Below are 13,905 nucleotides of genomic sequence, written 5' to 3'. Positions count from 1 at the left end.
ATAAGTTTTGCTAGGAACTAACTATCACTTGGTTTTGTTTTTCTCAAGGCAACAAGATCAAAAACTGTGGCAAATCCAAGGTAAGATATTGCCGGATAGATTTATAGTGACATCTGCTGGTCATTATGAAACAATAACTCGTTTAAATGATGAAACAGTGCTCGGTTTTAACTTCTCCATAGTGCAAATCTTCATAAAGCTAATGTTAACATTACATGAAAAAGGCATTACCGAATGCAACCCCTACATGAAAAATGACCTTATTTGTTTTCTTGTCAACAGCCAAGTCGTGGTGATGAAGAAGATTACTAATCCGAGAAGAACCAATATTTTGCAATACACGGCATTGCCGTGAGCTGTTATGTGTGTAAGAATGTAAGGCTTTTGTAATAATAAAGTGTATGCCACCACGCTTTGTTTGTGTTTGACATACTGAATAAAAACAAGTAAGTGGTATCCAGAGAATGATAGCCTTCCAGTTAAAAGAATCACCTGACATTTGACACCTTAAAGAACAAAAATAAGTCTGCTCGGAAAGGAAACGCCCATCCCAGGCACAGCGTCTCTTCAGTAGCCAACCTGGAAGTGGTTTCATTACAAGCTCCCCATCATAATATAAAAGGCTGTATGCAGAATTGTATGAAGTTTACACTCTGATAAAGAGAATGGTAAGTGGACAGTGTTTTTACGACACCTTTCTAGCCTTATAGAGTCCACAGGAAATGAACTAGACTCACACAAACCTGTAATAAATCCTCCCTTTGCCTATGAGGCACCCGCCCAACAAGTTTCACAAGTTTTTTTTTTTTTTTTTTTGCATAAACCTCCTGACAGTTGAGGAAACATACACAAATAAACAGCGCAAAAACAGCTCTGACGCCGCGGTCTTAATTCCACGAGGACCTCAGGTGGAGAGATGGAAGAGCGTTCTTCGAAATTTCTTCTGTTTTAGTAATTGCTTGTGATTCATAGGTTTACGGGAAATCTCTCACTTGAAACTAATTTGTGTTGATTTGCAGTTACTCTTCCTTCCAAAAACTGAGCAATCAAAAAGTCCCGTAAGAGAGCCGTTAAAATCCCTCTTTCGACAGAGGTCAATAGTTCAGGTTTCCACTTGTAATTCGTCTGAACTTCACATGTACTTTGTAACAAAAACAACCACAAGGTGGCGCACTCGGATCAGCATGACGATTAAAGGACTCGCACGACGGGGCCGTGAGGAGGGAGCTGCTGACTAAAGAGAAGACATTCAAAAAGTGTGGGGAAAATGCACTACATTGAAAGATAACACCGCGAACTGTAAATTTCGAGGAACGTTAATTCTGCAGATTACATCAGCGTCAACGTCAAAGCATAAATAGAGGCCCCGAGGTTGTATTTAAATAGTGCAGGATATGAAAAAATTTCCCTGACGTGGTTGTTTTTCCTTTTTTGTTTTGTTACAGAAAGAGAATGCACACATCAAAAGTTAGGCCTGCTTTCACGGCTCCTTGCTGGGAGGCAAACAGGACTTCCCCTGTTTGCCGTTTCATCTGAGCCAGTTAGACTCGAGCAGCGGCATCATAGGTACTGTATTTTCATCGCTGCAGCACAAATGACAAAGCGCATTAATCATACCGCCATAAAACTGCGCCTGATTAATTATCCCTGAATAAATAAGTCGTTACAGAGAGAGACAGGAGCTGTCAACCAGCTGAGTCTCAAGGACCCCCTGCGCTCTTTTTTCTCTCTCTTTCCCTTTTCCCTTTCTTTTCCCATTCAGGCCCCAGAAATTGCTGAAAAATACCGAGCTGTAAAAATTACCGCCCTTACTGCTAAGCGGTGAGGAAGGCAGTTTTAACAGTTGGATCCCCCGGGCCTTGGTTCAGCTGCTCTCCATAACATAAGGGCTTCGGTTGAGGTAAGCATGAGAAGCCATTTATCTCACACTTCACTAGAACTGATAACATCTCTGCACCAAGAAGAGGTTTGGAGAACAACACACATACAGATGCATATTATGCCGGACAGGTGTTAGACGCTGATCAGATACTGTTCTCATAAGCGTTTAGAGTAACTGCTGGTAACTGCTGAGACAGCACTCAGGGGTGACTGCTGAGAGAGGGTGGAAAAGTTTGACAAAACAGTTTAAGGGAAAGTGTTGACAAAGTAACCTGAACTATTCTTGATAAACGCCTAGCACCAAGCTACCCTATGATCTCACATAGACTGGCTGTTTTCAACTAAACGTCTTTTCTTCTAGTTGGTGCAGTGTTCCTGTGTTCTCATACTCTCTTCTACCCACTTCATTAGGTACACCTGTTCAACTGCTCATTTGCCCAAATAGCAAATCAGTCGATCACATGGCAGTGACTCAGTGCATTTAGCCATGTAGACATGGTTAAGAAGACCTAATAAAGAATAGGTAAATAAAGAATCTTGAATCTAATAAAGTCCAATCTGAGCATCAGAATGAAAAGAAAAGTGATTGTTGATGCTTGTTGGTTTCTGAGTATTTTAGAAACTGCTGATCTACTCAGATTTTCTCAGGAGAATGGGCAGGAATGCTTTGAGCTGACTGACAGTAACTCCACTGTTACTTGATATGTTACTTGATAATGCATTCATGCTGCCACAGTATTTGCCAACTGAGCGATGTTGTTGAACAAGCTGTTCTTTTCAGGACATGTAATATCAGCAACTTGCGACATGCAGTCCTTCAGAAACTGCCCTTCGGTGAATCACTTTCCTGCTTTGGCGATTAATTCATTAACCGCATAATGTCCTTACTGAATTGTGGAAAAGTTCTTGCAGGGATAGTAGTCGTCTTTGTAGCTGCTCTGCTATTTTTTTCTGTCTTCTCCCTTGTTATTCTCATTACGCTCTTTGTGTTTAGTTGCATAATGACACTTGAGATTATATTCCTTCAACACAGCAATTTTCTGCTTGCATATAAGGCACATCACATTTCCATAAAATTCAACAAAAAATACTGCAGTATGCGTCTTTCTTGAAATTGTCTGTGTTCTTCATCCACTTCTGCTTCTTTTTGTTCTGCTAGTACTACTTTTTCTTCTTCTTCTCCTGCTTCATGTTATCTGCCCCGATTGCATCAAACACTGCACTTACCTAATTGAACAAAGTGCGTGGGCCGGGAGGTTGAGACCTCTGGTGTAAAGGATATTTTCTTGCCACACTTTGAGCACCTTAGTACCATTGAGCATGAATTAAACACCACAGCCTACCTGAGTGTTTTTGCTGATCATGCGCCTCCCTTCATGATTACAGTGCACCAGTCTTCTGATGACTACTGTCAGCAAAATAACACACCTATGCCATAAAGGTGAAACCAACTTAAATTGGTTTGTTGAACATGAAATATGGAATCTCATTTCACTGTTATGCCGATGATTGACAAAGTTACTTTCCTCTTAAAAAGCATTCTACAGCTTCTTAAAACGTTTTGCTGGACTGCTTTGCTGACATAAAATCATGGTTGGCATTAATTTTTTTTAAATGCGAATGATCAAAAAACAGAAGCTGTACTATTTGGACCTCCTGACCCTCGTTCTTCTCTTAAGGGTTACCTTAGCCCTTTGGAAAACTCCACTACTCTCTTCTTCCACCAGAAGGCCCATTATTTTGGTATCAGCCAGGCTCTGCTCTCTTGTCTCCAACTTGTTCAAATTGCGGCAGCCCAACTCTTGATAGGCACACGTAAACGTGACTATATTTCATCAGTTTTGGCTCGTTTACACTGCCAGTACGTTATAGAATTGGTTTTAAGATTTTATGGTTTGTTTTAAGTCTCTAAATGGATAGTAGCTCCCTCTACCTCTCTGAACTTTTAACTAAACATACTCCAAACAAAATCTGGGGTCAGCTGATCAGTTATATATATATATATATATATATATATATATATATATATATATATATATATATATATATATATTAGAGATGGCACGATACCACTTTTTATGTCCGATACCGATACCGATATTATAAATTTGGATATCTGCCGATACCGATATTAATCCGATATAATGTGTTTTTAATCAATAAAACTGTTTTTTAATATCTTGCTGCATTTTGTATAAGTTCATACTCAAGTTTAAATAAACAACAACACTAAAGCTATTCTGTTATACCTGTATGTAAAAAATACACTGCACCCAAAATATTTCATAGTTCAGCAATACTGATCAATCCAATAAACTTAAACCTACTCCATCCTCCCTATTCTGGTATTTTAAAGAGTACTTAGCAGAAATATTAAGCAACCTAACTAATAGGGTTGCAAACTCCCAGCAAAAAAAATAGGAACCACCGCCCACCCTCCATTTCATGATGCTTAATCGACATAATCAACTTTAATTTGATGCAGTGTGGAAAAAAAAGGCACAGAAATAAATTATTTTTCAAGAATAATTAAATAGATTCAACATCTTTCTACTACAGAATTGCAGAATTCACAGATGGTATCTTCCCAAAGGAAAAAGTACTATAGCTTACTGGGGTATATTAGACATTTAACAGTTACTATATACAGTAATGGACTTCTATACATTTTACATCAGATTAAAACTTTGGGTGTAAGATTCAGATAATTATTTATTACAAGCTAGACATTTTAAATGAGAATAAGAAAGAAAAGTATGTCTTTGTGCCCCCTTTTCCCTTTTAATGCCCTATCGGCCCCCCTGGCTAAACTTTGCTAGATCCGCCCCTGCACAGTTACCAGCCGTCAGCTACGTAGAAAACGATCCTGGTGTAGAAAGTAATATTAAATAAATTCTAACAACAGCTTATCAAGGTTAAACTCGCTGCTGTTGTTCAGCTGCTGTTTTCCTCCTTGTGGTGCAAAGTGGGCCAAAAACAAACAAGAGAGACGGACTCGCGACAGAAAAGCCGATCAGCTGATCATTAAGGAGTTTCATGAAATAGCGGCAGGAGAGGGAGAGAGCAAGAGGCAGTCGCTCCATATATCGGTTGTTAAGCTTAACGCAGGTACGCTTTACAAACATTCAGAGATGAACTTACACACGTGCTTTACTTCTCTCTGGGATAACTTCCTCGGAGATGAAATGCTGGTTTGCTAGTGAGGCTACAAATACACACAGCAGCTCTATGACGTGAGGCATACTGCTCCGACCTGCTACGGTTATGAGCCGAGTTACGCCGTGTCGCAAGTTTTGAGAGGTGCTTTTTTGATATTTAATGGATCGGATTACATTTTTTATTTCTCGCCGATATCCGATCCAGTAATTTACGTCAGTATCGGACCGATACCGATACCTAATATCGGATCGGTCCATCTCTATATATATATATATATATATATATATATATATATATATATATATATATATATACATACAGATAGATGGATAGATAGATAGATGGATAGATAGATATAGTATACTTTGATACCCATCATCCACATTGACAGCGAAACAACTAGTAGCTCAGTGTTCCAACATTCGGAAGAAGGGACTGCTGTCACAGCTACAGATTGACGAGGTACACATGCTATGCAAGGGGGAGCCAGGACGATCCAGAGCCGAGTATGGCCTGGAAGTCCCGTGGTCAAATTGGGAGACACCCCCTAGGGTGGTGGAGAATGGCTGAGCTAAGATCCTGTCGGATTTCCAGATACAGACGGACAAAATGGTGATGGTTAACCAACCGGATATAGATGTGGTAGAAAAGCAGAAGAAGACGGCCATAGTGATCGATGTAGCGATGCCAAATGACAGCAACATCAGGAAAAAGGAACACGAGAAGCTGGAGAAGTACCAAGGGCTCGGAGAAGAGCTCAAGAAGATGTGGAGGGTGAAGGTAACGGTGGTCCCAGTGGTAATTGGAGCACTAGGTGCAGTGACTCCCAAGCTAGGCAAGTGGCTCCAGCAGATCCCAGGAACAACATTGATCTCTGTCCAGAAGAACACAGTTCTGGGAACAGCTAAGATACTGCGCAGGACCCTCAAGCTCCAAGGCCTCTACATAGACATGACAATGACTTTGCTGTATTGAAATGGCCTCCACAGCTATCTGATCTCAGTCCAAGAGAGCACCTTTGGGATACAGTGGATCAAGAGATTCACATCATGGAAGTGTAGCCAACAAATCTGAAGCAACTGTGTGATAATGTCTGGTCAATATGGACCAAAATCTCTGTCGAACATTTCCAGCACCTTGTTAAATTTATACCATGCAGAATTATGGTAGTTCCGAAAGCAAAGCAGACTCAAGCTGGCACGAGCAAGGTACTTCATTTGCATGAAGTATCTACTCAAAATTAAACTGCTTAAATCATGAGTGACATGCTAAAGACAGGACAAAAACAAATGCAACAGGAAAAGAAAAGAAAAAGTACAACCCCAGCTCCAAAACAGTTGAGACACTATCCGAAATGAGATAGTGTCTCAACAGGATAACTCCTGTTTAATTCACAAAATCGTACATTTTCTTGGTTGGTATGTTTTCGATGTTCTGTTGTCGATAAAATGCAGGTTTACGAGATTCGCAAATCATTGTCTTATGTTTTTTTTTATATTTTACACAGTGTCTCAATTTTTTTGGAGTTAGGATTCAAAAGCTAGACCAACGTGTAGCTTATGTTGACATTTAAAGACTTCAACACTTCCAGCTGTTTTCAGGTCTCCCAACAACCTGTTTGAAATAGGACTTTGTTCTGCCACTGATATCTAATGAAAATAAGTGAAGCAGAATATTATCAGAATATTTTCAGTACTCTCAATGGTTCTTTCCCAGTTGGCTGCAGTGAGCGCATGTCTTATCGTAGCAGCTCACATAGTCACCATACCAACAAATATGTTTCTTAAAGGTAAATGTTGTATTAGGTAAACTTCATTACATTTACCAACACCTGCTCTCACATGCACACTTGCCATATCTATTTTTCTGTCTCTGTCTTCTTTCACTGTCTCTCTACCACTCATTTTCTCTCTGTGCTATGCATCAGTTTATTGCTGACATGATCTGAAGTAACAAACAGCAAATGTTTAAGTGAAAATTCAAATTTACAGTTTTAGAGTATGTTGTTTTGGGTTTTTTTAGGTTAACCAGTTTCACCAGTTTCCTGATAGCCTAACTGCTGCACTCTGTGTATTATCTATTTACTCTACAACTTCAAGGTTTTCATTAGCCAAGCAAAATCATCATTATATACCAGTCATGGACTTGTACCGTCTATTTCAAGGTTTTCTGTTTGTGACTTTGTTGCAATTTGATGAAAAAGTCCATTTAAAAACATCCACCGTATGACCACTTTGAAGAAAATTTAGAACATGTGATTTTTGACTTTAAGATTTTGGGTAGGAGATAGAGCATGTCATCCACTAATCCCAAGGTCAGTGGTTCGATTTCCAGTTCCTCTGGTCTGCATGTCGGAAGTGTCCTTGGGAAAGATGCTGCATTCAACATTGAGTGATTTGGATAAATAAAGTATCTGAAATTATTAAACTACCATGTGAATGGATAAATGTGGCTTGTAGTTTAAGAGCTTTAAATTGTCAGTAAAACTATAAAACCACTATGTGAATACTAGTGTCTTTAATGTTTGCCATAATTAAAATTTTGCTACTTTAAAGTTTGCTAATTTAAATTAGAGTAACTACTTTTTAAACTGTTTGAATAACTACATTTTTGTACAGTAAGCGTAACCAAAAGCATAGATCACTGAGCCACATGTTATTGATCTGTGGACCAACGTCTTGAGGTTGAGTCACTTACTAGTTTGGTCCTATACTGTTTGCTGGTACCAGCCTATACAGGATATAGAGCAGTATATGATCTTCTAATGATAACATCTTTAATTGTGACCACTGGGTGTCACTAGATATCTCTGATCAATATCTCTGTTAAAGCTGACTTTCTGAAGTCTTTAATGTATTCACTTTCAAATGATGATGTTAATCCTTTACTGAGCTATGCAAATTTCCTTCTTTTTATGCTTCAGGAACGCAAAGCTAGAAAATGTGTTTGTATGTCACCCACTATGGAGCAAGAGTAGCCGGTCTCTGGGTTGCTCCCACAGAGGACGGCTCCAGCGGCAGCCATCTTGAAAGTGGTGGTATCGCCCTGGCACAGTATGTTTCTGTCTGAAGGCGTTCCGTCTGCTTCAGAATCGCAACGTTCCACGTCTCCGATATTTGTCTCTCCCTTTTTCCCCCACCATCTTTCTTGCCTTCCTCTGTCTCAGCCATGCAAATAGTCTCATTTGCAAACCTAAAAAAACAAGTGGGTGGATGAGGGGTGGGGGCTGAAGAGATGAACCACCAGCCAAAGAAGGTGTCCCCCCTTATAGCACATACACGTCCTCCGCCCTGCACCCTATCGTCTCGTTATCCTCCCCAGCTCATTTGAATAAATTAGCACCCCTTGGTGTATTTTGTGCATGCGCATGTGCTCGCATGCAAAAACACACACACGTGCACGCACATTCACACTCATGCAAACACTTAGCAATGCAAGCGCGGCACGGTAGGATGGCAGCCAGAATTCTATGTCCTGTGCTTTCCCGTCATGCAGACGCATGGTCACGTACGCACTCTGATGTGCTGATACACTTTAACGCATCTGCTACAACAATCACGCATGCTCGGTTTAAGGCAAATACACTCCATTGGTTGGCAGCTTCCTGTTAATGTACTGCAGCATTGTGGTGTGTGATTCATATTAGCCTAATGCAGAGGCTTGTTCACACACAAAAATGCATGCAGATCCAGTTATCCTGCTCCACCGAGGTATAGTTCTAAAGCACGCCCGTTAACTTTGACCATATTCTGAACTGCTTCTTAATGGAAACTGTAGTTTTGGTATTTTTAAATTCTATTTTCACTCTTCTAAAGGATAACTCCTTCAACTGACCCATCAACAAATGACCAAATGCAGCTTTTCCCTGATCCTCAAAACATAATTTAACCCCATCATCTGTTTTCCTGCAGCTCTGCTCATTTTGATCCCTGTGACCTTGCATCAGGCTTAAGCAGCAATGCCATGTACCCTCTTCCCTCCTTCTTAATTCTAGCCTTTCTAAGGTTTCATTGGGCTGAGGGGCTGTGCATTAATACTGGATACATTAACGCTAATATGATCCTAGCATGTAGTCAGGGCCTGAGGGGAGCTGTGATTGTCTGAACATTAACATTAACATCGACATTAACTCATCTGCCTCATCACTCTCTGTCTGCACCTTGCCCCTCCCTCAGCCTTCTCTGTTTCTCTTCCACCCTCCTCGCCCAAACTCTCTTCTTCTCTTTCTCTTAATACACTTGCTTCCCATTTTCTTCCCTATCTCCGGGCAGCGATGGAGGAGTGATGGAGATGAGTCACATTCTGCTGTGGTTTTTAGCGGTGTGGTGGCAGCCTGTCCTGGATCCTGTCCACAGTGACAGCCACTAGAGCTGTCAGGGAGCTGCTTGCTTTTTCTTTGGCCTGGCTGGCCCGCCTCAGCCTGTCAGTCTCCATGATGATCACTGGCTGACATACAGTATAACCTGCTTGGTGTTGTCAGGCCAGCTCACATCAGCCCCTTAACTAGCTTGCCACACTGCCTTTTGAAGTCCTGGCGGAGCCTTGAAATGTTAGGATAGGGCAGCTGGGTGAGACTTGTGTGTACAAAGAGCTTAGTTGAAGTGTTAATGTGTTAGGTGCTGGTTTAGGACAGCAGGTCTATTGAGGCTCAGAATACATGATCCAGAGGCAGATCATGTTTTCTGAGGGCTGTCGGATTTCTCAACAAGCGAGCCCATCTCACTCACAGTGCACTCTAGGCTGTAAATGTTCAACTAGCGAAATGCATAAAGCGGAAAATGTACTCACATAAGGACATATCGGGATACACAGAATATGAAATAAAAGCGCCACTGTGCGCTCTCAACAAAAATTCCTTCTTGTTGTGTGGTGTTAGTGTGTTCATATTTGTGGGTCTGTGTGTGAGAGAGAGACAGGTTGCGTGGGTGTGTGTTTCCACCTGTTACATAACAGAGAGTGGAGGCACAGTGTGCTTCCTTGCCTGCCACACTACAGCGGCTCTTCAGTGGGAGGGAGAGAGGCCACAGCTTTCCTCAGCTTCCACAAGTAGCACTGCTTTTGGTTAAGACACTCAGAACATCACATTGCACCACTGAGAGACACAGAAAGAGTGATGGCAGAGGTTAGAGGGGAGTTCTTCATGTCAAGTAGAAGGTGATTGATGTTAGATGAGTAGGACAACTGAGTGGACTCAAGTGGGGCCTCTGTGGTTGGTCTGAAATGGGTAAACAACAGTAAGCCAAGCTTGTGCTGACTAGTCAGGTGATGAAGTAAATCTTGTTTGAGAATGCATATTGGTATAATTTTTTAAGTATTATTATTATTACAGGGTTAAATACAGTACATAATGGCCTAAAATTATTTTGAACATTTTTTTTAAGAATATCAACTCAAGAATGTGGTTCAAAACATGAATAACACTTATCAGTAAATCAGTCGGTGCATGTGACACTACATCAGTGGAGGATCCATTTAGTTGGACAACCAAATTTCTGATGCTGTATGTTTAGGTTGTGCTGAGCTTCAGTGTAAATTTATGCAAAACATGGTTGTGTAACTGCAAAATGTCTTACACAGCTTTATCCTTTTTCATATCTGCTGGTGAAAGTAGTGTGAAGTCATAGTGTGCTGAACAATGGTAATCGTATTTTTGAAATGGGCTGCATTTATATAATGATTTTTAGTTTTCTTTGGAGCAAAACATTGAGGGGCAGTGGTTGTGTTCAGTGTCTTTCCCACTGACACGTACTTTGACACGCAGTGTGGAGGAGCCATGGATTGAACCAGCCACCTTCCCACGACCAGTGCAACCTCCTGAGACACAGTTGCTCAACTTGGTTATGGCATATGTATAATAATTCTGTTTTACTTGCGATTTTAATATGACAAAATACAACCCTGTTTTACAAAAAGTGTAGCTAAAATATTAATAAAAGTAGAAGTTAATCATTTACAAATCATTGAAAACCCCGTGTTCAACTGAAAATTGGAAAGAGTTGACATCAAATGTTGAAACTAAGAACTTTCCTTTTTCTAAGAAACAGTTTTTGAATTTGAAGGTATCAATGTCTCATATCCAGAGTCTTTCACAAATACAGATGGTGAGGGGCACAGTGCTTTGTGAATGACTGCCTGGGTAAATAGTTGAACAATTTAAGAACAACGCATGTTAATATAAAATGGGAATGAATGCTGGCACTTCATCATTTCCATTACTTATCATAAAAATATTCAGATAATCCAGAGAAGTCACTGAATGCAAGCAGCAAGGCCAAAAACCAGTACTGAATGGACAAGAATTTTAGGCCTGTCAGAGACATAGAGACAGTAAAATCGTTTTGTATTTCTACAGTTATAATCTGTACCTTAAGACTAATTACTGTAATAACTTAAAGTTACTTTTGTGCACTTTTTTAAAGGCCAAAAGGTTGGTGTCTTTAGAGCGTCTATGTTTGGTCAAATACAAAAGGAAATGAGATAAGATCCCAGAGTTAAAGATTTTACTTTATTTCAATTAAACAAACAGTACAGGGTGGGCCATTTATATGGATACACCGTAATAAAATGGGAATGGTTGGTGATATTAAAGTCCTGTTTGTGGCACATTAGTATATGTGAGGGGGCAAACTCCTCAAGATGGGTGGTGACCATGGTGGCCATTTAGAAGTCGGCCATCTTGGATACAACTTTTGTTTTTCAATAGGAAGAGGGCCATGTGACACATCAAACTTATTGGTAATGTCACAAGAAAAACAATGGTGTGCTTGGTTTCAACGTAACTTTATTCTTTCATGAGTTATTTACAAGTTTCTCTTTGTTCACAGCCATTGACATGTCGAAGAGGTTAACACGTGAGGAGCGGATCAAAATTGTGTTGACATCTGGTGAACGCAGTAACCGGGTCATTGCAGCAGATTTCAATGCAAGACACCCTATGAGACCACCCATCTCCCATGCTACAGTTAGCAAACTGCTTGCTAAGTTTTGTGAAACTGGTTCAGTGTTGGATTTGCCAAAATGTGGACGCAAGAAAACTGTCACTAATGAAGAAACGTCAGTGGCTGTCCTAGCTTCATTCAGCAAGAGCCCACCATTTATGTGAATGGTGAAGTTAGCAAACAAAACCACCGCTATTGGTCTGACACTAACCCACATTGGATGGATCCCTCCAAGACTGTTGGAACAACAAAAGTGATGGTTTGGTGTGGTATATGGGGTACAACGATAGTGGGTCCATTCTTCATCAATGGAAACCAAAGGCCACTGGATATTTGAAATTGCTACATGATGATGTGTTTCCCTCTTTATGCACTTAAGCTGGTACGTTCCCTGAGTTTTTCCAGTAAGATGGTGCACCACCACATTATGGGTGCCAGGTCCGAGCATTCCTAGATGAACAGTTTCCTGGAAAGTGGATTGGTCGTCGTATGTGAAGATACGAGATGTGCAGCACCTGAAACTACGGATACTGGATGCCTGTGCTGGCATTTCTCCTGTGGTGTTGCTATCAGTGTGTGAAGAGTCGGAGAAGAGGGTTGCATTGACAATCCAACACAATGGGCAGCACAATGAACACATGTTATAAGTGGTCAGAAACTCAACGTAAATAACTCATGAAAGAATAAAGTCATGTTGAAACCGAGCACACCTTTGTTTTTCTTGTGATATTACCAATAAGTTTGATGTGTCACATGGCCCTCTTCCTATTGAAAAAAACAAAAGTTGTATCCAAGATGGCCGACTTCTAAATGGCCACCATGGTCACCACCCATCTTGAAGAGTTTTCCCCCTCACATATACTAATGTGCCACAAACAGGACTTTAATATCACCAAACATTCCCATTTTATTACGGTGTATCCATATAAATGGCCCACCCTGTATTTAATATACATATAAACTGTCACCTTTGTCATTCCATGTGGCTGATTGATTTTCTCTGGGTCCTCTGGAGTACCACAGTTCAAATATATGTGTATCTTTAAACTGTTATTTTATTGTTACAGGGAAAAAGTAACAATAAATTACACACACACACACACACACACACACACATATATAAGCCAGCAGCTGTGATGGTGCAGGGCTATAGTGGAAAACATGGTATAGATAATAATCTCATGTGTAAAGGTGCCATGAATGTAGCGTGTTATATAAATGGTATTCATCCATCCAGGTTATTATTTTAAGATAAACATTTTCTTATATCAGCAAGACAATGCTAAACAAATTGGCTTCTTAATAAAAGAATCAGACAGCTGAACCGCTCTGACTGTAGCTGTTCAGCTGAAAACTGCTAAAAATATGAAAAGAAAATACCACAGAGGCCCAAAACTGTTGAGCAACTGAAGCCCTACATCAAGCAAGAATGTGAAAACATTTCACTTTCATAACTGCGTCAGATGGTCTCCTCAGTTAGAGATTGTTGTTGAAAGAAGAGGTGATGCAACACAGTGGTAAACATTCCCCGGTCACAACTTTTTTCACAACTTTTTTTGCTACCATGCCATTTAAATGGCTTGGTAAATACATCAGCTTAATAGCTGTAGTTAAGATAGATGAATGTATTGGACCCCTCTTTCAGAAACACCTGTTGTCACAAACCAATAACAGCAACTTCAAGTGCAGCTCCTCAGTGTGTCTGAGTGTTACAGTGAGAGAAAGGCGCATGTACACAGATTTGTTTTTTTAATGAGATATCCATCAATGCCGTGGTGAGGTGTAGTGCAGATAATATCAGTCTGCTGTTCAGTATCAAATGTGACTTCAGCGCCACCACTGTTGGTAGCTACATGCAGGTGCGCAGCGCACATCATTCCCACTTCCCTCTAGAAGGATATGGAGGCTGCAGCTTCTCTGTTCTCTT

At 40.5% G+C, this 13,905-nt stretch overlaps 1 long non-coding RNA gene across 1 annotated transcript; it reads left to right on the top strand.

The window, feature by feature from the left end:
- The first annotated feature begins 308 nt into the window (after nucleotides 1-308).
- Nucleotides 309-11,921, top strand: LOC120432832. The gene is made up of 3 exons (XR_005608112.1): nucleotides 309-1,566; nucleotides 1,763-1,900; nucleotides 11,865-11,921. It is a non-coding gene; the product is annotated as an uncharacterized LOC120432832 (long non-coding RNA).
- Nucleotides 11,922-13,905: the final 1,984 nt, after the last annotated feature.

The sequence above is a fragment of the Oreochromis aureus genome, linkage group 14 (assembly GCF_013358895.1).
Source record: "Oreochromis aureus strain Israel breed Guangdong linkage group 14, ZZ_aureus, whole genome shotgun sequence".
NCBI classification, from domain to species: Eukaryota; Metazoa; Chordata; class Actinopteri; order Cichliformes; family Cichlidae; genus Oreochromis; species Oreochromis aureus.
The sequence above is the reverse complement of the archived record's forward strand: the minus strand, read 5'-3'. Positions and strand labels throughout refer to the sequence as shown.